The sequence below is a fragment of the Sus scrofa genome, chromosome 14, assembly GCF_054392235.1.
Source record: "Sus scrofa isolate SSC_HxYL_T2T_F1_AM1 chromosome 14, Sscrofa_HxYL_maternal_Yorkshire_Landrace_v2.0, whole genome shotgun sequence".
In the NCBI taxonomy this organism is placed as follows: Eukaryota; Metazoa; Chordata; class Mammalia; order Artiodactyla; family Suidae; genus Sus; species Sus scrofa.
In genome coordinates, this window is record NC_139396.1 from 106,011,736 (window position 1) to 106,038,369 (window position 26,634).

General features: G+C 36.2%; 1 protein-coding gene and 1 long non-coding RNA gene across 9 annotated transcripts in view; both read left to right on the plus strand.

The window, feature by feature from the left end:
• The window catches only part of NRG3 (neuregulin 3), a 1,098,475-nt gene that overhangs the window by 471,816 nt on the left and 600,025 nt on the right, over positions 1–26,634 (plus strand). The window lies entirely within an intron of this gene.
• LOC146396916 (uncharacterized) lies at positions 20,594–25,645 on the plus strand. The gene is made up of 2 exons (XR_014828224.1): positions 20,594–21,428; positions 22,000–25,645. It is a non-coding gene; the product is annotated as an uncharacterized LOC146396916 (long non-coding RNA).

The following is a 26,634-nucleotide window of genomic DNA, read 5'->3' on the forward strand; positions in this document are numbered from 1 at the left end:
GAACAAGGCTGGTATCCTTAGTATTAGAGGAAGCTACAACTGAATTACAGTAGACAAGACTTGAGTTTTCCTTGGTCAAGTAAAGGAAGATTTAATTTTCTATGTGCTAGTTTAATGGACATAATTATTTACTCACTTTAGAAGCCTGTATTTTTGGTGTGGGATTTGGGCACATATGCTCGTACTCAGAAAAAAATATCTTCCTGGAGACATATAGGTTGTGGCATGACACAGTTAACTGCTCATCTAAGATCTAGAATCTCAATGTTTATTGTGAAGCAAACTTCAGGGACTGTAAATGGGTCCAGAGAAAATTGGATCTTATTTTGATCTGTCCTCCTTTATTAGTTTCAATACCTAAAAAAAAAAAAAAAAAAAAAAAAAAAAAAAAAAAAAAAAAGCTTTTGATGATGAAATACTTTCCAGCAAGATGTTGTAAATGAAATCATAGTCCTGTTATAGTCTACATAGAGAACTACTCAGGGAAAATTCCCAGTGAAGATCAAGAAGGTGTCGAATTGGTTTTAAGAAACAGAAGATTATGTAACTGCTAAAAATAAAAACAAGTGGAGGTAAATAATGCACTTGTAGACACTGCAGCTTTAAGGCTCCATGGCAGAATCAAATTAGCATCCAAAAAATATTTCTCGTTGAGCTTTTATTTCTAGCACTACCCTGGTAATTTGTTTTTGCTTGCAATTGCATATGCTTCAGTGATCATCTATATCCACACCCCTTTCCTTCTCTTTATTTACTCTCCTCATATGACACAGTTATTAAATTAATTATTCTGAATCGTGAAGCATGGAAAATTATGACTTTCTTTTCTCTCTATTGCTATTATAAAACTTTATTCCATGTTGTTTTATTAAGATGGCACAGAGAGGTGTGTCTTACAGTTAGGAACGTAGAACATGTCAGCACATCCTGCCTGGCTCCACAAGCCTGCTTCACTTCACTGGGAGCCTAAGTTGCGATAGTGGGAAATAAGACAGGTTTGGAAGAGCTGATCAATGATAGTGACCAATCTCTGTAAGAGCCACCGTGTATCCCATGGCCTTTCTTCACCTTGGCTAGACGGCTTTCTTGTGACTTGGGCAGTGCCATTATATCAATCTCTTTTACAAAATTGACATCCCATTTCTATCCTCTACAAACCTGAGTTGGGGATAAAGGGACCTGGGAATGGTTCCTCCGCATGTTCCTCTTCTCTTGCTCTGTTTATTAGAAAGTGCAAACACAGGTGCAAAGTACACAGTTGACTTGAAGACCTCAAGGGAAAGGCCAAGAATGAGCTACCATTTTTTTTCTTTTTCCTTTTTTAAAAACTATAGTGGATTTATAATGTTTCTTCAATTTCTGGTGTACAGAAAATACAGCAAAGTGACCCAATCACATACAATTCCCTGTGCTATACAGTAGGGTCTCATCCATTCCAAATGTAGCCGTTTTCATCCCCAAACCCCAACCTCCCCATCCATCCCACTCCCTTCCCCCACCCTGCCGTGAACCATAAATCCGAGCTACCATTTCAAAACATGAAGTCTCTCCATGCTCTTATATTCAACTATATGTTGAAGTACCTTTGCCAACCCAGTGGTATGGTGTGAAAGTAGGCAATGCAATCAAATACCTTTAAATTGAGAATTGATTGATGAGGGGTGAATCGGGAGTCTCACCTAAAGCAGTGACTCTTACAGTGGTGTTTACCCCAGGGAAGCTTCAGATCGGGCCCTAGCATTATACGTAGACAGGTCCAATTTATCCTTTACAAAAACTGAGAATGTTGAAAAAAACCAAAGAATACCTATCCTTTTTTTAATACACAGCCTCATTTTGTATATATGTATATATATGTATGTATGTTTTTGGTTGCCATATCATTATATTTTCTATTAAGTTCACGGGGATATTAGTTTGCTAGAGATGCTGTAACAGAGTACTACAGATTGGGTGGTTTAAACAACAGAAATATGTTTTATTACAGTTCTGGAGTCTAGAAATCTGAGATCCAGGATGTCAGCAATGTTGTTTGCTTCTGAGGGCCATGAGGGAAAGATTCCTTCCAGGCTGCTCTCCTTGGCTTGCAGAAGGCTGTCTTCTCCCTGTGTCTTTTCATCTTCTTTCCTCTGTACAAGTCTTTTTCCAAATTTCCTTTTCTGAAAAGGATAACAGTCGTATTGGATTAAGGTCCACTCTCAGGGCCCTATTTTAACTTAATTACATCTGTAAAGACTCTTTCTCCAAATGTGTCCACATTCTGAGGTACTGGAGGTTAGAACTTCAACATCGGTCTTACTTGGTAGACAAAAACCAGTCTATGACAGTGGGTCTTGGGTCCAGAAATCAGTTCCTTTACTTTTGCATATATGGGCTTGTGTAATTTTTTTAAACATACACAGGCAGAGATATAGTTATGGTTTGGCTGGACATACATGTGTAATAACTTTGGATTCTGTCTTCCTATATTCTTGCATATTTCAATGCCGACAACCTGTTATTTAACATAGAGTCCCAACATAGCTAATCATGACAAAAGACTAGCCTAAGACAGAACTGGAACTCATATAGGTTAATAGATGCCTATAAATCTCCTAATAGTGCATTTGAATAAATCACACATCGCACGTGTCAGCTATTCATCTCCCAGGCTTTGCTATGAATAAAAGGCTTACATTTGTTCCTGCATCAGCCACTTCTAAGAATTCCAATGTAGTTATTAATAATATGCCATTTTGTACAGCACTCTATTTAAGTAGTATGTTTCATTTATTCTCCTCCATTCGATACATGTTTATTGAGCATCTCCCATCGCCAAGATACTATTGAATGAATATATACAGAAATGAACTTAGGAATTAAATGGCACTGCACTTGGAGTAAGTGAAAGACTTCATCCGTAGGAAATAAAGGAAAACAAGAGAAAGTAATTTCATGTGACTGGCATGCTACCAGGGCTATCTTTATGATGCATTACTAACTGGATTATGTTGCAAGTTAAATAAAACACAATCTAGTGGATCAGAGCAGCAATATTAAGAGGTGTACATGAGTCTAGCTCATTAAGTAGTTTGCTTTTAAATGTCTTCACAGATTATAAACATTCAAATCTGAAAGAAATTGGTTTTTTAGTGTTTTAAAAATAAATTGCAATTCAATTATGAGCTAAATCAAGATTTTTTTTTCCTATGCTGTACAAATTTGATCATGCTCTAACATATTTGCTTCCTTGCTAAGGAAGAATTGTACAAAAAACTACCTAGATTATCCCTAGTAGAGGTCCTGGAAGTGTATGCCCCAAAATGGTAAAATTGCAAATCTTGGGATAGAGGTTTCATGGTTTCCTCCTCGTTATTGTCTTACTCTTGAGTGAAATTTCAAATCTTTCCAAAAAACAAAACAAAACTATGGTGGGAATAATGAGAAATTATAGTCAAACTAAGGAAAATTTAAGAGGAATACTAAGATCCTAAAAATAACTTGCTAGAGAGATTTTTAAATAATAATAAATAGGCAAACTTTGTACTGCTAAATTTAAAATGTAAGTCATTTATCATTAGCTGACTGATTAATAAAAACAGAACCTAGTACTTTATCTTGTAGAATAAGGAGAGATTCATACATCAGGACAAATCATTTTTCAATAAACTTGGTTGCCGATCAAGTAAAACAAATCAAAGTTAGATTTTTACTTAGTTCTGAAATACCAAAAGTTTTCCTGAATGAATTTGAGTTATTGTAACAGATAAGTAAAATATTAAGGAAAATAGTAAACAAAGTTATGTATTTGTTTATATTAGCAATTGAAAGAACCTTTTGAGCAAAAAGCAATGAAAGGAAAAGTTAACAGCCTTGATGAAACATTTTTTGATCTGAATGTTGTAAATCAGAAACAAAATTAAAAGACAGAGTCTCAGTAAACTATACAATAAACATGGGAAAGAATTGATATTCTAAAGAAGTCTCACAGTAAAGTGAAAGTTGTCTCAATAGGGAAACAGACAAAAGAGAAGGACATCCTCTTCCCTTGAAAAGGACTCCAAATGACCAGTAAGCATGGAAAACACTCAGCCTAACAAAGAGATGCAAATTAAATTTTTATTTACTTTTCATATGTCTAATGATTCTTTTTTTTTTTTTTTTTTTTTTTGCCTTTTGTCTTTTTAGGACCGCACCCTAAGCATGTGGAGGTTCTCAGGCTAGGGGTCTAATCAAAGCTGTTGCTGCCAACCTTCGCCAGAGCCACAGCAATGCCAGATCCGAGCAGTGTCTGCGATGTACAGCACAGCTCATGGCAACACCGGATCCTTAACCCACCCAGTGAGGCCAGGGATCGAACCTACAACCTCATGGTTCCTAGTCAGATTACTTTCTGCTGCGCCAAGATGGGAACTCCTGTTTAATGATTTTTAAAAGCAAATAGTTTGGGGAGAGTGCAGTAAAAAGCATCATCTTGTTCACTGCTTGAGGGAGTGTACTTGGTTAAACATCTTTCTGTAGGAATATTTCACTGTGTCTCAACATCTTTAAACGTTTTCTAAGAATTTAACCTACAGGAAAAAAAAAGGATATGTATGTATGTGTATATATATACATATATATATACATATATATATATATATATATGCACACATATAATTTTTTAAGGATGTTCACCACAGGATTTGCAATAGCAAAACCAGCAAATAAAACAAACCTAAATTTAGATGTCTATGTACATTAGAATATATCTATACCTTGGATGAATTCAACATGAGTAGAATTTTCAAAATGTTGAAGGACGTAAAAATGTTCATTATATCATATTATGCATGAAAACCAGGACATAAAATTGTGAAGTTGAACATGGAATACCAATCCAGTTCTAAAAACGAGCTAAATAAAAAGGCTAATGGGATTTACAGCTATTGTCTTCTTTGAACCTTATGAGTTTTCCAAGATCACTACATGGCACATGTATTTCATTTGTATAACATTTGGTTAAGACATCTGACCCCTGCTTCTCATTTTTGAATTAAGAAAGATAGTGTTCCTGTCTATGCTAAATCAAGGTGATTATAACTCACTATTATTAGACAGATAAGAGAACTTTCAATTAAACCATTCTGGATTAAACACTACCAAGTCTACTGCAATGTAAATGCTCCTCTTAATAATAATTCACTTTTGCTCTTTATAATAATTCTTTTCCAAGCTAAATTCATGGATTTTGAAACATTAAAAAAAAAGTTGGGGGAGTTCCTATTGTAGTTCAGTGGTAACGAATCCAACTAATATCCATGAGGATGTGTGTTCAATCCCTGACCTCACTCAGTGGGTTGGTGATCCAGCATTTTTGTGAGCTGTGGTATAGGTCTCAGACATGGCTCAGATCCTGCATTGCTGGGGTTGTGGTATAGGCTGGCAGCTACAGCTCAGATTTGACCTCTAGCCAGGGAACTTCTATATGCTGCTGGTGCAGCCCTAAAAAGACAAAAATATAAATTAAGTTGGGTTGAGTAATAGAAAGTTACATCCTACAGAAATGAAGCTGGGTAGGAAAGGAAATCATGTCACTAGAAACTCCTTGAATCAAAATATCCTGAGTAAAAGCAGGGTGTTCTGTAATATATTTATTTTTATGCCATTTCTAGAAATTAAGAACTTGGGAAAAGTTGCCATCCATAACATATTTCGCTAGCCATTGTAACTGAAAAGATTACTAGACATTTGAATGGGCCAGATGTGTTATGAACCCAGATTCCAGTTAAAAAGATGTCTCTTATGAATTGAAACTCATTAAATGTTGCACTTGTCTTGCTGCAAAAATGGATTTTCAAAACTTTGGACAGGATAGTATTTGAGCTGAATTTGACCTGTAGTGATCATTTTGGAAATCTATCAAGCAATTCATTTGAAGATGCTTGAATCACTTGAAAAATGAAACTGCTGGAAAAAGAGGCAAGTGGTCCAGTAGCCACCACTGCTCAAGGCAATACTTCATAAACGGGGTGATGGACTGTACAGTGAGCTGGGTGAGATGCTCTTGAGGTTGGTGAGTGGAAGTGGGGGAGCATTTAAAAGGGGAGAGGAACCCCATGAGGAGTTTCTGGTCTTCACTGTGTCTAGTTCTGCTTGAGGAGGTTTTGAAATCAAAACGTCCACTTTTTAAGAGAATTGATTGGGCACAATGTAACAATATCCCTAGGATATACTATGTAAAATTATAGGACCATCCCTGTTACTGTTTCACTGGGTCACTTTAGAGGTCCATTAGCTCTTCCACCCAGAGAGGGTCCTTTTTATCAGAAGGTTCTCCAGTAAGTGCTCTTGAGAGTGGCCACTAATGACTGACTCCCTGTGGTTGAAGCAAATCAGAATGAAAATGGAGTTTTGGCATACATCCCTGAACTCCATTGATGGGAGAGGATGGAGGCTGAGGTGTCTATAAATCCAAGTCTAGTGGTAGAGTCCCTTCAGAGTTGAACTGAATAATAGGGTAAAGAACCCTCGAAGAAGTTACAAGTTCATCACATAATTGTTCATGAGAATGTTTGCTGCAACCCAGACATAATTTGAGTAATTTGCTCGTATAGCCATGTTCATACCAGGTGGTCTACTGATTGTCGGGCCGATTCCTCAGGCAAACATGCCAGTAAACTTTCTCAGATAAGGACAGTGATGGCTCAGATATTCTTCCTAATCTCCTGGGGCAGGGAGGGAATTTGTCACATTTTCTGTGTATATACCAAAATGTCAGTCTCTGTGTACTTAGATAAATTGCTCTCCCTGGATGGAAAAGTATCAGCAAATCTGGCTGAAAGAATACACCTAGGGAATGTCTATGTGATGGTTCCAGTGTGTGAGGCACCCATAGCAGCCCTGGAAAGAGGTAGTAGTGATTGAGGCGAAGGGCATCTCTCAGGTTGTAGTGCAGTAGGGCCAGGACTCAGACTAAGCAGGTTGGCTCCAGGGTCTGTAAACTTAGCTTTCTGCTAATATCTTTCCTTAACAGGCCTGGTGGTCCAGAAATCCTAAAATCCAAACTGCTTAAAAATGTAATATTTACTTTCCGATTGTCTTTTAAGATATCTCAGTATTGATTAAATACTACCTGTGTTTATAATTATATATAACTAATATATACATATTTTAAGTCCCCAACATATTATAATCTGAGTGATCATATAGATTGTCATCCAAACCTCAAAACGTTTGAGATGTAGTGGGAGGTTTTAGTAATTTATTCTGTGATATAAGCACAAACCAAGAATGCCCTGAGCTAAGTAGAATATATGGTTGCCCTAATTTTAATTTAGACAAAATTAAATTTCATAGAAAAGCAGGTGATCATGCACTGTATGCGAGTGTGTGTGGGTGTGTATGTATATGTATACACATACACTTTACTGTTTTTCTTAATATAAATTTCATAGAATTGCACAACCTCTGTATTGTCATTTCAACTTTGCCCCAGTCAGTTGAGAGCTCCCTAAGAAGGCAGAGCATGGTCTCTCCACCATCCCCCAAATCTGTGTTAAGTACACGCCAACATCCAATTAATGTGCTCTTTAGTTAAGAATATATCTGCCTATTTTTTGTGAAAGCTAACAAATGTGATAGGAGAACAAAGCCCCCTTTATTTTATAGAAAGAAGCCTTAGAGTGTGTTTCTGGTTTACCTTGGAGTGCATCTCTACAACTCTGTTTAATTTTTATGATTATAGCTATTCTGGTGGCTTTATTAATATCAAGGAAATGGCTGGAAGCAAAATTGATCTTATATACACAATAGTACACACATACACTTATGCTACACCTACTAGGCATCGGGCATCAGGGCATGGCACTGAGACTCAATGGCAAACAAGAAACAAAGGTCCCTTCCTTTACAGAACTTGCTGTTAGTTGGAACACCAAGAAGTTCACATAATCTAGTGCTACAGGATGCTGTGATAGGCAGGCACAGTCACTGGGCACCAAAGTTCACACTTGGGATAGCAGGGAAATCCTTAATAGACTGGTAAACTTGGAGGAAATATCTTCACTAAGTGTATTTACATACCACTCCCCCCTGCAAGTTTTAAAAAATGAGAAAAGATAAAATTAAAAGAAGGATAAGGAAAAAATGAAAGCATTAAACATGATTTGGGAATTTCTTGCTTGCAGATAATGTCATATTTGAGTGATATAGTGTATGTTCATGTGTGTGTATCTATATCATATTCGTGTGGTGTAAAATGTATGTGTAGTCCTATCCTATATACACTAAAATATATGTGGCAATTTTATAGTTTTTTTCCCATCATTACACCCACATTTATTAAGTATATTCAGTGTTCCAGGACCAGGGGAAGGTGGTAGGAATATAGTAATGAATAGTCTCAGAAAACTTGTGGGATTGAGACAGGCATTTTCTAGTTCAATTCAATGTGATAAATTCTGTAATCTATATCATCCCATCTATATGAACTATATATGCATAGCTCTTATCTCCAGAGAAGAATCCAATACCCAGTGGTCCTGCAGCCAGTGAGAGCTTCTGAGAGAAAGTAACATCTGAATTTGCATTTGGAAAGATAAGAGCCAACTCATTTCTTATTTTGAAGCCTGCTTTGGCTTGACAACAAAAGTGTAGAGAGGCAAGCTGCTACTGGGGAAAACTTCCTTCAAAGCTCAAGGAAAAAAGTTCAAAATTATTTTAGATACAATTAAAATAAGATTAAGGTAATACAATTAAGAATAATCAGTTTCATATACATTCTTTATGCAATTAGTCATTTATTTTCTGAATCATTTCTTTGAGTTGTTTCTTCTCTTATGTTCAAATAGTTCTTAGAAACATATCAAAGTGAGGTGACATTTTAGATTCTGTTTCCTCAAACAGTGAATTTTTATGGTCAGTAGACAGAGAAGGCAAGAGTATGATTTTCAAAATGAATAAGTGTCACCTTGATTAAATTATGATTATTAAGATCAACTTTATTGGATAATTAATTTAGAATTTATATCTACATATATGAAATATTTGCAAAAACTACTTAATAGCAGCAATCTAAAAATTAATTTATTAACTTCTTTGGTATAAGAAATGACTTTCCAGCACTAAAATTTTCCTAACAAATGAAACATACCCGTGCAAGGATGTCTTGACCATCGATCATTATTGAATTATTCAGAGAAAATGTAAGGAAGCTATATTTAAAGATTCTTATTGGTCTGTTCAAGTAAAATGCCCTACATTTTCCCAGTTAAGAAAATATTTCTTTCATCTAGCACAGCTACTGTAAGGCTCACAAGAGGTCAAAGTAAGGTAACTTTGAAGGGTTTCCCTTACAATGGGTCAGGTAGCATTTTGGCATAAACAGTAACACAGCAACTAGAGGCAGAAAGGCTGTAAGAGTTCCTAAAACAGGGCAATTTTCTAGTTTCCCAAAGACTAGTTTCTCATTCAAACACATCATAAATGGAGTTATAGCTGCCATCAGGGAAAAGAGTTATGATTTCCACAGCAGACTTCATTAAACAAACAGACCCCAGGCTTTTTTGAGGCAGATGGGTGTTCCAAGATGGGAGTGTGGAGAGACTAAAATGATGCCAAGAGGCCAGTGTGCCCTGAGCCTAGCCTCCCTGGACTCCTCTGACAGCATGTTGATCTCAATGACCCTGTGCTCCTGAAGGGCAGAAATTCTATTAGGAACTTGCAAGCTTTGAGCATGTTAGTGAGTGGCTCCATTGCTGGAGGAAAACCATTCTCCAGCAGTTATAAAGTAGTAGCTAATAATAGGACTACGGAGAATGAAAAATACTAGGTTGGAAAGAATTGGCAGAAAGGATGCACTGATAAAGCATATACTGTAAATAAGGTCATAATTTTGCTACAGTTTGGGGTGTTCTCCTGGGCTAATTTACAACCACAATTGAAGTCACATAGAAGCCTTACTCTCTGTGACAAGGGTTTATTTTCAGTGCTCTAGAAAGCTCTTTTCTTTCTGCCTGGGTTAGCGTGTGTGAAAGAAATAATGATTATTTTAATGATATTAAATAGTAGCTTTGATCTCTTCTCACCACAAGCTAACCAAAACATTATCTGGATGTATGAAATGATTCATCTGTGAACAAAACTTCTGTTTCCATTATAATATTCCTGTTCACCTACCTGACTCTCCCACAAGGCTGTGAGTTCATCTTTGCTTCTGGATCCTGCCACCTACTCAGTAAAAATAAATTTTATGAATGAAAAAGAACCCTAGACAATACCTTCCACCTGCATTTTTCAGAAGACAAATGTGAGGTGTTAAAAGGGAGGCAAGAAAAATGCTGATAGCCATCTTCCATTTCACACTTACTAAAAGTAAGGCAGTAGTTTGGAGCCTTTGTGCACTGCTTCCTGATCACCTGCCTAGTCCTGCTACTAAATCTGCAGAAGTATGTTATGTCCCCATTTGGTGTCAAGAAGGAACTTTGGAGAGGGAAGATAGCATCTTTAATGACATCCAGCCACTAGGTGGCAGGATCGGGCATCAATCTCAGTTCTGTTGGACTTTAGTTCTTGACTTTCCAACTTTGTCAAGGTCATCTTGTAAAGTTGTTGAGGTTGAAGGTTAAAAATAAAGTCATCTTGTAAAGTTGTTGAGGTTGAAGGTTAAAAATAAAGATTTTCATGCTCCTCCTCTGAAGTTTCAAACTCAGGTCTTAAGATGGCATGCAAGCATCAGTGGTGCATTCAGTATTCAGATTCAGTTATTGAGACACACTTGGGAACAGCGAATGAGACTAGCGTTTCTCAAACTTTAATAGGGGGAATGAATACTCTGGAGATTTTGTTCAACTGAAGATTCATATAGAGCAGGTCTGGGTGAGGCCTGAGATTCTGTATTTCTAATAATGTCCCAGATGTTACCCTTGCTTCTAGCCCAAATAGTATACTTACAGAAGAAAGGAACTAAATCAATCATGCTTCCCAGCACAGTTTGCAACCCTTATCCCCATCCCAAGGGTCTTTTCATAAGAGAATGCTACTGCAAAACATCCTCCATCCATATGGAGCTCAGTAATTATGTCTGAGCAAGATTTTCTGTGTATGCCTGAGAATACATTTGTAAAACTTTGGGAAACTCTGATTTATCTCTACTAGTTACCTAATAATTCACATATCTGCTAAGTGAGACTCCTTGGGTACCTGCAACGTTATGTCATCTTACACCCATCCCATCCATAGCAGTTTTATAAACCACATGCCTCATCGGGTTTCTGTTGTATCAGGAGGATTTTATATACCACATTTGCAGTTTGGAGATCTAGTCTAGGCAATGAGTATTTTTACCAAGAGAAGTTTGGAGCTAGGAGAAAGTGTTCTCTGCATCATTCAGAGATATGGACACACTTGTTAAAATTTGACAATAACCACATATCCCTAGGCATTTAGTTCAACCATGAAAATTCATCTGAGGCTTTTAAAAATAGATATTTTCACACTAAGAAAACTATTGTGTATAAACATGACAAAATGTTAATCAAATTTTACAATGGAAAACTGTTTTGCCAAAGGACAGTTGTGATTTATTGAAAACCACGATGTTCTAAATCTAGGCTTTGCTGCTTCCTATCTGTGTGACATTTGGTAATATTTTAGCTTCTGTGGCCTTTAACTTCTTCATTGTGATACAGTGTGATTAGAGATAATTCCTAAGGTCACTTCCAATTTTAAGATCGTGTGAACAAAATGAGTGAGCTCTTGCATTTTCACCTATGTCAGTAAATACTATGTTTTTGGCTGAATTTCTATCAAAGAAAGGCAGAGGGATTACAAAAAGAGCAAGTATTTCCAAAAGACAACATTGCTATCCTGTCTTTTGAAGTACAAAAGATGAAATTCTAAATTGAGGAGGTCATGACTGTGACAGAAAAAGCAGCACAAAGCAAAGCTATTACTTGTCCACGCTGGTGCTTTCCACATTGTCCATGTACTCACCTGGTGAGGTTTTGGTGGTTTTTTTTTTTTAAATTCAGATTCTGACTCAGTAGGTCAAGCGCAGGCAGGGCCGAAGTTCTGCATTTCTGGGTACCATGCAATTGCTGGTTGTGAACCCAGTATTGAGTAGCAAAGCTCTGTGCCCCTGTGCTTCAACTTTAGCTGCATAGTGGAATCAACCAGGGAGATTCAACTCCCACTTGCCCAGGCCACATACAGAACAAACACACCTGGATTTCTATACATGAGGCTTAGGTGTCTATATACTTTAAGCTGCCTAGGTAACTGATGGGCAGCCAGCATTGAGAATCTTGATCTATACTGCTGCCTTGAGCCTCCTTCTTTACTTCCCAGGTCCTTGGCAACTGCAGTTTTTATCTTATCAAAAATGCTTTTATCACAATGTCAGTATTTCACTTCTACCATACTAGTAGGTCAACCTGACTATGCCAAGAGATTATGCTCTTCATCTGACAGACTTTTTCCAGGCTGGGCCTGTACATTCTGAGAATTGTGTGTTACTCTCTCTAAAGCTGGCCAGCTTTGTATTCTGATCCCTGTGCCCCCCTCTCCTCCTCCACACACACACTTATGGGCATATTTCCATGTGGTTCCATGGGCTCCACAGTTGTCAGCTTTATGTTACCTACCATTGTACTGGTAGTTGTGGTGCCCACACTTAGCAAGATGTTCCACCGCAGCATATTTAGAAACTTTTTAGTTGTTCTCCTCTCCCCTCACTCTCTCTTTGCATTCTTTCTCTTCCATCCAGCCTTCCATATCGACTGAACACTCACTCTCAGTTAAGCCCTGTGCTGGGTTGCTTCAGTGAAATGTGCTCATAGAGAACTTCTCTTGTGCTGCTTCTTTGGAATTGAAGCTTAGAAGTGAAATTGCTTGGCCCAAGAGTATGAACATTTTCATGTTGCTTGATCCAAGAATATCTTGTTTTCATTGGTTAGTTAAGTTTCTGTTTGCTAATGTAATATGAGTAATCCTGCTCCTCATTATTATTTAATGTCTCTCTTAGATTAATAAACACTTTACATCATTTATATGAATATAATGTGAATTTATACTTTATTTTTACTTCAGTAAGTTTTTTGAATATGGCAGAAAGCCAATAAGTGAATAACATTTCCTTATTGATTCTATATCTTGATCTGGAGAAGCTGCTAGTTCATTCTTTGGGCAGGCAAAATAAGTTGCTTTGTAGCAAACATTCTTTAATTTAAGCAGACTCTTTTAGCTTTGTAAGTATGACAGAGTCGGTTAGGATGAGGGTTAAGTCATTTATATGTGTCTGTGTGTGTTTTGCATGCATGCACACGTATGTGTGTGTGTTCATTAGCCTGCCCCTCCCCTGGTCCCTTGGAATGCTGAATTCTAGAGAAGAATAAACAGATGGTATAATTAGGAGCTTAAGGCCTTTTAGGATGGAAAAGATCAAGAACCAAAATCAAATTCCTCCAAAATCAAAAGTGAAGAAGGCCTGTTTGGGAAGGACAAAGTGATCTAAGATTCACAGCAAGAAGAGACTCTACAGGCTTTAAAGGTGAGCTCACAAGAAAGCAGAAGAATAGCCTGGTGACCCAGGCTCAACTTACAGCCTGGAAATGAGGCCGATTTTGTAGTATAACAGTGGAGGTGGAGCATTCTCTTCTGGCTTCTCTTCTTTGGGATTTTGAGTGGGAGTTTAAAAAAATCGTGTAATTAGGGGAAGCATTGAGACTAATGTCTCTAGGTTAGGATTTCTGCAAACAAAGCTTCCAGATCTTGATGGATTAGGATCCCTTTGAAGGATTACCACTTTCCTCAGTGGTTCTACCTTGTGGCAAAGACTACAGTGCTTGGAGCAGATAGAATTTAGGCATCTTCCACTAGGTGTTTGGACAATGAAGGGGGGAAATAAAAAAGATCTGGCTAAACAAATGAAAGGAAAAGAACTTGAGCTTTCAGCCACTAGTAGTAGTTGGGGGCTTGAGAACTTTCTTGAACTATTTATGGAGGGTTATTTTGTTTGTCTTTCTGGTTTGTTCAAAAAGATCACTTTAGTTGCAGAAGATGGAGCTAATTAATGGAAGGAGGGGTTCCCAGATGGATATTAAACATCTAACTTCCTTAACATCAACCTGGAAGGACTCTGGAGATGCAGCATCAAAACAGGGAAAACAGGAGTTCCCGTCGTGGTGCAGTGGTTAACTAATCCGACTGGGGACCATGAGGTTGCGGGTTCGGTCCCTCAGTGGGTTAACGATCCGGTGTTGCCGTGAGCTGTGGTGTAGGTTGCAGACGTGGCTCGGATCCAGCATTGCTGTGTCTCTGGCATAGGCTGGTGACTACAGCTCCGATTCGACCCCTAGCCCGGGAACCTCCATATGCCGTGGGAGCGGCCCGAAGAAATAGCAAAAAGACCAAAAAAAAAAAAAAACAAAAAAAAAAAAACAAAAAAAAAACAGGGAAAACATTGTAAGCACCCCTGGAAAAAAACCAGTGGAGGAGAGAGACAGTTTTGAACTTTCTAGTATATGCAGTCAAAAGCCTAGATTAGGAGGCAGCCAGTGGCTGTGCGGAAACAGGAGAAAGGACCTGCTGGAGTTCTGCTCTTCCTTCTCCCCATCTGTGGTGTGGCCTGCTGTACTGGTATTCACACCAGGGCGGCTCAAGTTATAAGGCTGAGACCGCAAATAAAATCAGGGTAGTATACAGGCATGGAGAGCAGAAGGAACACAGGTGAGGACTAATTAGGTTCAGGCAGTCATTTCCTGTCTTTCTTTCTCCAAACCCACAAAAGTGAAGGGGTTACACTGCAAGCATGGTTCTTCCTAAGGATGCTTCCCCACTGGGGGAATGGAGGATGAAGCCTGGCTCTGAGGAATGATTTGGTAGGAGGAAGTGAAATCAGCTGTGGATTTCTTGCACCTGGGACACTCATCTCAAGCTTATTTTACCTCCATTCTAATTCTTGGTGGTGTGCAAGTCTGAGAGTGTCCAGCCTCTGTCCCTTCTCCATTTCCATTGTCTGAACAATTACCTAGCACCTTTGGGGGAAGATGAACATCACATCTCTCATCAGTGACCCAGGAGCAACGCTGTTTTAAAAGAGCATGAATTAGAGAAAACTTTTGCACTGAGAAAGGAGACTGAGACCTGAGCTAAAGGTATATTGGTAGTGAAAATTTAAAGAGGAAATGCAGATAGATTTAAACAAGGTACATCACAAGATTTATTTCCTAATGAAGGATGCAAGGTAAGGGAAAGAAGCTTCCAAGGGACTGACAAATTTCTAGTTTGGACTCAATTTCATTGAGCTAGCAAACAAACAAAAACCATGAAAATAAAAATTGTATCACTCCAACACTTAATAGCTTGAAGAAGAGGAAAATAAGCCTTTGTCTAGTCAGTTTTCTCACCTGAAAAATGGATATGATAATAACTACCTGCTCAGGAGGACTGTTGTGAGGATTGACCTTGAACTTGCCTGGACAAGTCAGAATACATGGATATTCTGTATATCGAAAAAATGATAAAATAGCCAAGTTATTATTGAAGAACCCTTCCTTATTTGGGTTAATGTGCTCCTTACCACATATATAGCTGATGTGTTTATGTATGTAAATTGATGGACTTCTTCTTTAGTGGGGTTTAAATAATATTTCCTCTTTAAGGTCATTCTGCATTGCTTTAATTAGCTTTGATTTTGAGTGGGTTTGAATTCCTGGTAGTACAATTTATTTTTTCTTCTCTGTTCTCCTTTATCTGCATACTTTGATATCATTAAATGATAAAAAAGATAATTTTATTGTTTTATACTTGTTTTATTTCTACTACTTTTATAGAAACATAAGCCCATTTTATTATATTTATAGAGTGCAGATTAAAAAGGGGAAAAAAAAAAGCACCAGCAATGACAACCTCCAGGGAGAAGTGCTATTAATATTTTGCATGTAGACTTACAGTCTTGGCTAGAGATATTCACTTTTATAATAATTTCATTTGCTCTTCCACATAAGAGGTATCTTTGTTTCTGTAATACTCCCTAGATTATAGATTTATTTACATATTATATATGTAATATATTTTATAATGATATAAGAAATGTATGACATTTTGTATTTTTAGCTTATATCTGGATAACTATGAATTCAACATTTATATTAGATTTAACTTGAGTTGCTTTTTGCAGGCTTAAAATTGTGCAATATGACAATAAATCATCTTTAGCTTTATAGACTTCAATTAAGTTTTCTTATTTTTTCACATATTATTGTATTGATCAGCAGTCCAAACCAATATTAAATAAGATAGTTTATTAAAAATATCTTTAGTTTGTATAAGACTCTAAAGAGTTAGTCCATATATTTTCGATGTATTTTATTGGATGTGGATAAAAATTTGTGCATAGACTTTTTTTTAATCAAAATACAGCTAATGGAATGCTTTACTTTCATTAAGCTCTTCATATGATGTATTAAACTAATAGTTTTGCCTGTATAGAAATATCCTCATGTTCATAGGATAAATTTAATACTATTGCTTAATTGCAACTGCTAATAATGTACTTAAGATTTTAATTTAACATTTGTTAATGAAATTGATCTGGCTTACATTTTTATTAAAGTTCTATTACATTAGATATGTTTTAATTTTATTTCACAGAATACCTTAAGAAGGCTTCATTTATTTCTCAAATTTTAGAGCACTTTATGCAACAGCTATATTAAGGTTGCTTTGTATTTTAAGTGAATTTACCAATAAATGAACCCTTTCATTAGGATAGTTTTTTGAGAACTTAGACAGTTTTGTTACTATTTTTCTCTTTTCTGTAACTCAGGAAAATATTGTCCATTTATTTAATAACTGTATCATACTACTAAATATATATATATTTTTTAATTGACTGCGTTTACCAGGCAATTAAATATATTCTAAGAATTTCAATGTATTTAAGCTATTTTTTTACTTACTAAAATCATTTATGTTTTAACCTTTTTAAAAAACATATTTTGAGCATTGACTCTGTTATTTTGTGTAATTTTGGTTAAATTAGGTTAAAAGCTTTATTTTCTTTTTCTCTCTAATAATAAAGATTCTTCACACCATGCCTTTTTTTGTTTTATCTGCATGTAATTTAAACAAAAAAAAAAAAAAAATAGGATGTTACTGTGACTTTGATTTCCTACTTTTCCCAATTGTTGTTTGGCAGAGATTAAAAATATAAAGGATGAAAATATTGTTCAAAATTACATTGCAACAGTTTACATCAGTTTCTTCTCTGAGATTGTGACTAATAAATGTTTAGCTTTGATTGATAAGCATATAGCTCACATTTGTATATCTACGTGGCTAAATATACTGATTTTGGAATAAGTAAGGGTTATCATCATGGACAAATAAGTAGCTTTTTTTTTTCTAAATGTTTCATTAAAAAGGCAGTTTATTAACTCAAAGATGCAACTTTCAAAATCTTTCTCTTTAATTATCCTTGTTAATGATGCTGTTTATTTTTACCAATCAGATGTGTTTATAATAATTTACCTCTCTGTATTTAAAAATGATTTTACAGCATAGCTCAACATTAATCTGTTGCTTATTTCAAATAAAACCTCTTTGACATAGTTAATTTTAAATATAATGTTATCATTCTAAGCTCTCATGATTAATTTACCTAACATCTAAATTCTGTTGTATTAATATTGATAGGCTTATTTAATTTTATTCGCATTTGAGTAGTCTTTATTTTTTTCACCATTGAAAAATTCCTTTTTAGATTTTTTTTTAGATGTGACTCATAGTGGGATTTTGTTTTGTTGTAATAGATTTTGCCTCTGTTTAGATGTATTCTAGGTTTCTTTCTTTTTTTCTTTTTTTTTTTTTTTTGCCTTTTCTAGGGCCACTCCCGTGGCATATGGAGGTTCCCAGGCCAGGGTTCTAATCAAAGCTGTAGCTGCCGGCCTATGCCAGAGCCACAGCATTGTGGATCCCAGGCACATCTGCAACCTACACCACAGCTCAAGGCAACACCGGATCCTTAACCCACTGAGCGACGCCAGGGATCGAACCCACAACCCATGGTTCCTAGTCAGATTCGTTAACCACTGAGCCATGACAGGAACTCCTAGGTTTTTTATTATACCTATTTTCTTCTCAATCAGTCAAGACCCAACAGTTTCAGTTACAAATTCTCTTGGAGAAAAGACAGCAAAAAATAATTCTGGAGAAAGAAACATTGAATAGTACACAAAGTGAGAGGAATGACATTCATTGACAGGCCATATCATAGAATTCACCTGGACCACACTTCATCCCTTTTTCCAAAATATTGCTCAGAACTTCCTTCATCATTGGTGCTGAATCAGATTAAGCATAATTAAAATGGAGAGAACCTTAGACAAAGAATGTTTCATGCGCAAGCAGATTATAATACTTTACTGCTAATGGAGATAATTGCTATAAATTTTAAGTTGATACGATTTTAGATGCAAAGATAGAGTACCCATATTGTTTAACAATGCTTAATGAGGTGTGTTTATAAAATGAATTGCCCTAATGTTAATTATAAAGAGGAAAGAGCTGCAGATATAAAAGAAAAAAGGAAGGAAGGGGGGTAGGAAAAAGAGAGAAAGAAAAAATATAATGTTTCAGATATTAAACCACACTTCAACTTCTTAAATTGCCTTTCGTGGAATATCCATTAATTTTTGCAATCAGAAGTATTTCAAAATATTTAATCTAAATTTTAGTATATATTGAACAAAATGAGCAAATTGTGATTAAGCTGGAGAAAAAATGTTATGTCAGTAAAATCATTTATCTTCCCACAAGGCTTTAACATCAGATATAAGCTGTTATATAGTTTAAACACGTTTGTTTACTTTTATCTCCCATTAATCTGCTCTTTCTGTTGCAGAACAATAAGTCTAACATTTTTGGGGCATTTTAAAAAGACTAAGAGTATCTAGATGAAAAAGAAAAGGTTTTCATTAATAATTGTAAGCAGCAAAACTTCAGTTTTCTAAGCCCTCAATCATAGAAGTATTCCTTTGGTGTTTGGGTAAAAGTGTACCATTATTTTTAATATGGCTCTTTTTAATGGTCTTTTTTTTAATGCAGGGAGATGAGGAATACAAACATTAACAATAAAATGATGTGAATTTAGGGAGTTCCTTTGTAGTGCAGCAAGTTAAGGATCTGGTATTCTCACTAAAGCAGATAGGGTCTCTAATGTGGCATGGGTTTGATATATGGCCCTGGAACTTCCACATGCAATGGGTGCAGAAAAAAAAAGCATGAATTTATTTGGATATTAAATTTGTAATTATGTATTTGTCAAATATCACAAATGAGGATGTATTGAGCTTGAGAATGAAGTATTCAGCCTCAGGCTCCTGTCATCATAAATTCTTAATTTCAGTTTAAAGTATAAGCAAAGTCTTCATAGAGGCAATTTCAGTTCTTTCCTTCTCTTAAACATTTTCCCTTTTTTTTTAAATGTGCTTTTTTAGGGCCACACCAGAGGCATATGGAAATTCCCAGACTAGGGGTCAAATCAGAGCTACAGCTATTGGCCTACGCCACAGCCACAGCAACGCAGGTTCCAAGCCATGTCTGTGACCTACTCCACAGCTCATGGCAATACCAGGTCCCAGAGCCATTGAGCAAAGACAGGGATCACACCTGCATCCTCATGATTCTAGTCAGATTAATTTCCCCTGCGTCACGATGGGAACTCCATTCCCATTTTATCTAAAGAATTATTTTAAAAAAATTTGTATTATAGCTTATTTACAATGTTCTGTCAATTTCTGCTGCACAGCAAAGTGACCAAGTTATATTTTAAAAAAAACATGATTTTCTCATATTATCTTCTATCATATTCTATCACAAGTGATTGGATATAGTCCCCTGTGCTGCACAATGTAATAGTTTGCATCTACTAAACCCAAACTCCCAGTCCATCCCACACCCTCCCCTTTCCCCTTGGAAACCACAATTCTGTTCTCTATCCATGAGTTTGTTCTGTAGATAGATCCATTTGTGCCATATTTTAGATTCCAGATATAAGTGATATCATATGGTATTTACCATTCTCTTCTTAGTAGGAGAGTCTCTAGTTCAATCCATGTTGTGGCAAATAGAATTATTTTGTTCTTTTCTATGGATGACTACTATTGCATTGCATGTATGTACCCCATCTTCTTAGTCCATTCATCTTTCAATGGACATTTAAGTTGTTTCCATGTCTTGTCTATTGAGAGTAGTGCTGCATGAACATAGTGGTGCATGTATCTTCCTGAGTGAAAGTTTTGTCTGGATATATGCCTAGGAGAGGGATTGCTGGATCGTATGTAGGTTTTATGTTCAGTTTTCTGAAGAACCTCCATACTGTTTGACATAGTGGTTGTACCAACTTACATTCCCATCAACAGCGCAGGAGGGTTCCCTTTTCTCCACACCCTCTCCAGAATTTGTTATATGTAGACTTATTAATGATGGCCATTCTGACTGGTGTAAGGAGGTACCTCATTGTAGTTTTGATTTGCATTTCTCTAATAAGTAGTGATGTTGAGGATTTTTTAAAGTGCCTATTGGCCATCCATATGTCTTCTTTGGAGGAATGTCTATTTAGGTCTTCTGCCCATTCTTTTTTTTTCTTTTTTTTTTTTTTTTTGCTGTTGAGTTGTATGAGTTATTTGTATATTTTGGAGATTAAGCTCGTGAGTGTTGCATCATTTGAAACTATTTTCTTCCATTCTGTAAGTTGTCTTTTTTTTTTTTTTAATGGTTTCCTTTGCTCTGCAAAAACCTGAAAGTTGATTAGATCCCATTGGTTTGTATTTGTTTTTATTTCTCTTGCTATGGGACAATGACCTAAGAAAACATTTGTATAGCTGATGTCAGAGAATGTTTTGTCTTTGTTCTCTTTTAGGAGTTTTATGGTGTCTTATGTTTAAGTCTTTCAGCCATTTTGAGTTTATTTTTGTTCATGGTGTGAGAATGTGTTCTAGTTTCATTGATTTATATGCAGCTGTACAGTTTCCCCAGAACGACTTCTTGAAAAGACCACTTTTATTCAACATAGTATTGAAAGTTCTAGCCACAGCAATTTAACAAACAAAAGATAGCCAAATTGGAAGAGAAGAGGTAAAATTGTCATTATATGTAGATGACATGATATTATACATAGAAAACCCTAAGGAAATCACACAAAAAATACTCAAAGTTATCAACAAATTCAGCAAAATAGCAGGATACAAGATTGATATTCAGAAATTGGTTGCATTTCTATATATTAAAAATGAAATATTAGAAAAGGAATATAAAAATATGATACATTTTATTTTTGTTTTTTTAAAGTAATAATAGTCATTTTTTTCTACAGGAAAGATTTTTTAAAAATTTGTTTCATTATAGCTGGTTTACAGTCTTTTTTCTCACATTTTCAGGCTCCATCATAAGTGACTAGACAGTTCCCAGTGATATACAGCAGGATCTCCTTGCCTATCCATTCCAAAGGCAATAGTCTGCATCTATTAACCCCAAGTTCCCAGTCCATCCTACTCTCTCCCCTTTCCCCTTGGCAACCACAAGTCTCTTCTCCAAGTCCATGATTTTCTTTTCTGTAGAAAGGTTCATTTGTGCCTTATATTAGATTCCAGATATAAGTGATATCATATGGTATTTGTCTTTCTCTTTCTGACTTCCTTCACTCAGTATGACAGTCTCTCGTTCCATCCATGTTGCTGCAAATGGCATTATTGTGTTCTTTTTTATGGCTGAGTAGTATTCCATAATGTACATATACCACTTCTTCCTAATCCAGTCATCTGTTGAGGGACATGTGGGTTGTTTCCATCTCTTGGCTATTGTGAATAGTACTGCAGTGAACATGCGGGTGCATGTGTCTTTTTCAAGGAAAGTTTTTTTCCAGATATATGCCCAAGAGTGGATTGCCAGGTCATATGGTAGTTCTATGTATAGTTTTCTTTCTTTTTTTTTTTTTTTTGTCCTTTTAGGGCTGCACCATAGGCATATGAAGGTTCCCAGGCTAGGGGTTTAATAGGAGCTGTAGTCACCGGCCTATGCCAGAGCCACAGCAATGCCAGATCCAAGCCACATCTGTGACCTAACCAGAGCTCATGGCAATGCCAGATCCCTAACCCACTGAGCAATGCCAGGGATTGAACCTGCAACCTCATTGTTCCTAATCAGATGCATTTCCACTGCCCCATGACGGCAACTCCCTATGTATGGTTTTCTAAGGTATCTTCAAACTGTTTTCCATAGTGGTTGTACCAACTTACATTCCCATCAACAGTGCAGGAGGGTTCCCTTTTCTCCAAACCCTCTTTGGCATTCGTTATTTGTGGACTTATTAATGATGGCCATTCTGACTGTTGTAAGATGGTACTTCATGGTAATTTTGATTTGCATTTCCCTAATATTCAGGGATGTTGAGAATTTTTTCATGTTCTTATTGGCCATCTACATATCTTCTTTGGGGAAATGTCTATTCATGTTTTTTTGTCCATTTTTCAATTTTGTTGTTGGCTTTTTTGCTGTTGAGTTGTAGAAGTTGTTTGTATATTCTAGAGATTAATCGCTTTTCAGTTCCATCATTTGAAACTATTTTCTCCTATTCTGTAAATTGTCTTTTTGTTTTATTTTTAATTTCCTTTGCCATGCAAATGCTTGTCAGCTTGATTAGGTTCCATTGGTTTATTTTTGCTTTTATTTCTGTTGCTTTGGGAGACTGACCTGAGAAAACATTTGTGAGGTTGATGTCAGAGAATGTTTTGCCTATGTTCTCTTCCAGGGGTTTGATGGTATCTTGTCTTATGTTTACGTCTTTCAGCTATTTTGAGTTTATTTTGGTGCATGGTGTGAGGGTGTGTTCTGGTTTCACTGATTTGCATGTAGCTTTCCAGGATTCCCAGCAATGCTTGCTGAAAATACTTGTCTTTTCCCATTTTGTGTTCTTGCCTCCTTTGTCAAAGATTAATTGATCATAGGTGTCAGGGTTTATTTCCGGATTCTCTATTCTGTTCCATTGGTCTGACTGTCTGTTTTGATACCAGTACCACACTGTTTTGATGACTGTGGCTTTGTAGTATTTCTTGAAGTCTGGGAGAGTGATGCCTCCTGCTTGGTTTTTGTTTCTCAGGATTGCTTTGGCGACTCTGGGTCTTTTGTGGTTCCATATAAATATTTGGATTGTTTGTTCTAGTTCTGTGAAGAATGACATGGATAATTTGATAGGTATCGCATTGAATCTGTAGATTGCTTTGGGTAGTATGGCCATTTTTACAATATTAATTTTTCTGACCCATGAGCATGGGATATCTTTCCATTTCTTTACACCTTTTCTTTTTTTGACTTTTTGTCATTTTTGGGCCACTCCCACAGCATATTGAGGTTCCCAGGCTAGGGGTCGAATCGGAGCTGTAGCCGCCCGCCTACTCCAGAGCCACAGCAACGCGGGATCCAAGCCGTGTCTGCAACCTACACCACAGCTCATGGCATGCCAGACCCTTAACCCACTGAGCAAGGCCAGGGCTTGAACCTGCAACCTTATTGTTCCTAGTCAGAGTCGTTAACCACTGCACCACAATGGGAACTCCTCTTTACATCTTCTTTAATTTCCTTGACTAATGTTTATAGTCCTCAGCATATGTTTTTCACCTACTTGGTCAGGTGTATTCCCAGATATTTGATTTTTTGGGGTGTAATTTTAAAAGGTATTGTATTTTTGTATTCCTTTTCTAATATTTCATCTTTAGTATACAGAAATGTGAGTGATTTCTGAATGTTAATCTTATATCCTGCTACTTTACTGAATTTGTTGATCACTTCAAGTAGTTTTTGGGTTGAGTCCTTAGGGTCTTCTGAATATAAATCATGTCATCTGCATACAGTGACAATTTTACCTTTTCTCTTCCTATTTGGATGCCTTTTATTTCTTTTGTTTGTCTGATAGCTGTGGCAAGGACTTCCAGTATTATGTTGAATAACAATGGTGAGAGTGGACATCCCTGTCTTGTTCCAGATTTTAGTGGGAAGGCTTTCAGCTTTTCTCCATTGAGTATTATATTTGTTGTGAATTTGTTATAAATAGCTCTTATTATGTTAAGGTATGTTCCCTTTATACCCACTTTGGTAAGAGTTTTGATCATGAATGGATGTTGGACTTTGTCAGATGCTTTTTCTGCATCTGTTGAGATGATCACGTGGTTTTTGACTTTTCTTTTGTTAATGTGGTGTATGATGTTCTTTGATTTGCATATGTTGAACCATCCTTGTGCACCTGGGATGAATCCCACCTAGTCATGGTATATGATCTTTTTTGTAAGTTGTTGGATTTGGTTGGCTAAGATTTTGTTGAAAATTTTTGCATCTATATTCATCAAAGATATTGGCCTATAGTTTTCTTTTTTGGTGGTATCTTTGTCTGGTTTTGGAATTAGGGTGATGTTGGCATCATAGAATGTCTTTGGGAGTGTTTCTTCTTCAACCTTTTGAAAAGTTTAAGGAGGATGGCTATAAGCTCCTCTTTGTATGTTTGGTGTAATTCACCTGTGAAGCCACCTGGTCCTGGACTCTAATTTGTAGGGAATGTTTTTATGACATACTCAATTTCGTTTCTAGAGATTGATCTTTTTAGTTGATCTATTTCTTCTTGATTCAGTTTTGGCAGGGTGTAATTCTCTAGAAAGGTGTCCATTTCTTCTAGGTTGTCAAATTTGTTGCCATACAGTTGTTCATAGTATTCTCTCATGGCTTTTTGAAAAATATATTACCTTTTAAAATCACACTCAAATAAATTAAAGACCTAGGAATAAACCTGACCAAATAGGTGAAAGACTTATATGTTAAGAACTATAAAACATTAATCAATGAAATTAAGGATGATTCAAAGAAATGAAAAGATATCACATGCTTCTGGTTTGGAAGAATTCAAATCATTAAAATGGCCATACCAACCATATCAATCTACAAATTTAATGCAATCTCTATTAAATCACCTATGACATTTTTTCACAGAACTAGAACAAACAATCCAACTTTTTTTCTTTTCTTTTAAGGTTACACCCATGACATATGGAAGTTCCCTGGCTAGGGGTTGAATCAGAGCTACATACAGCTTCTGGCCTATGCCACAGCCAAAGCAACATGAGATCCAAGCCTTTTCTACAACCTACACTGCAACCCACAGCAACACTAGATCCTTAACCCACTGAGCAAGGCCAGGGATGAAGCCTGTATCCTCATGGGTACTAGTTGGATTTGTTTCCACTGTGCCACAATGGGAACTCATCCCAAAATTTATATGGAACCATCAAAGATCCAGAATTGCCAAAGCAATCCTGGTGGGGAGGAACCTAGCAGCAGACTTAACTCTCCCAGACTTCGGACAATGTTACAGAGCTACAGTAATCAAGACAGTGTGGTACTGGTCCAAAAACAGACATACAGACCAATGGAACAGAATAGAGAACTCATAAATAAACCCCGACACCTATATTCAATTAATATTTGGCAAAGGAGGCAAGATTATGAAAATGTAAAAGAATTCTGAAAACTGTTTCATTTCAGAGATAACGAAAAATTGGTTTTGACTCATTTTGAAGATATTTTCCTATTTTCCTTTATATTCTTGATGTATCCACTTTTTCAGTGTCACATTAAATAAAAATTAACTCTTCAGCAAAATACCTTATAAAATCACTTCTTTGAATTAACTTCTGTATTTAGAACAAAAGTTTCACTTTTAAAATTTTTAGACATTTTTTAATATGCCATATCATATTCATTTTCCCTAGTTACTTTAGCAGTTTTAGCCTTATTTTTTTTGCTCATAGGAAATAAAAACCTTATCTTTTTAAAACTTTTTTTAAGTACTGACTTATTTAAACAATTTTATATCTTCTCATACAATGAAAGTATAAATATGCATGTTATTTTAATCTCTTCATTGTCTTAAAAATTGTATTTTCAATAAATATTAAACACTGCTGCTTTGATTTCCACTTATTCCTGTAATGGCACTGCCAGGCGTGTTGGCTGACATTGTCATAGTCTGGTGCATGGATGGATCTATTGTCCCTGCCTTCTAGCTCTTCTCACCAACATTTGGACTTTGCAGAAGGTCCTGTGTAAGGAAATAAATGTACCCTAACAAGGAAAGGAAAAACTGAACATTTTGAAAGTTCTTTTAGCTTGCAAATATATGCAAATTTTATAGTTTTAATAGATGAACCCTCACGTTTGCCTGTGAATTGTCTGTTCCTGCAAAATAAGTCAGGATGGGAAAGTTAATTCTGGACATGCATCGGCAATGGACATGGAAATTGCTGATCATCATCAACTTTTGTGATTTATAATGCCACCATCATTTTTCTTCTAGAAGGATTTCTCATTTAAAATTAAATCCATACTTAAGAGAAAATAATTATCAAAGTATTAATAGAAAGCCAGAAATTAGGGTGTGTTTGTGGGAAGGAAGTCTATGTTTGCTTCAGAGAAAAAAAAAAAAGTCTCATTCGTTTATAATGAGACACCAAATTTTACTTGTTAGAGCAGAGAACAGTTTGATATGTTGATGAGCGGATAGTAAAATAAGCATAGGTATATGTGAAAGTATAAATTGCTACAATAGAGGGTAGATTTTTTCTAAATTAGAAA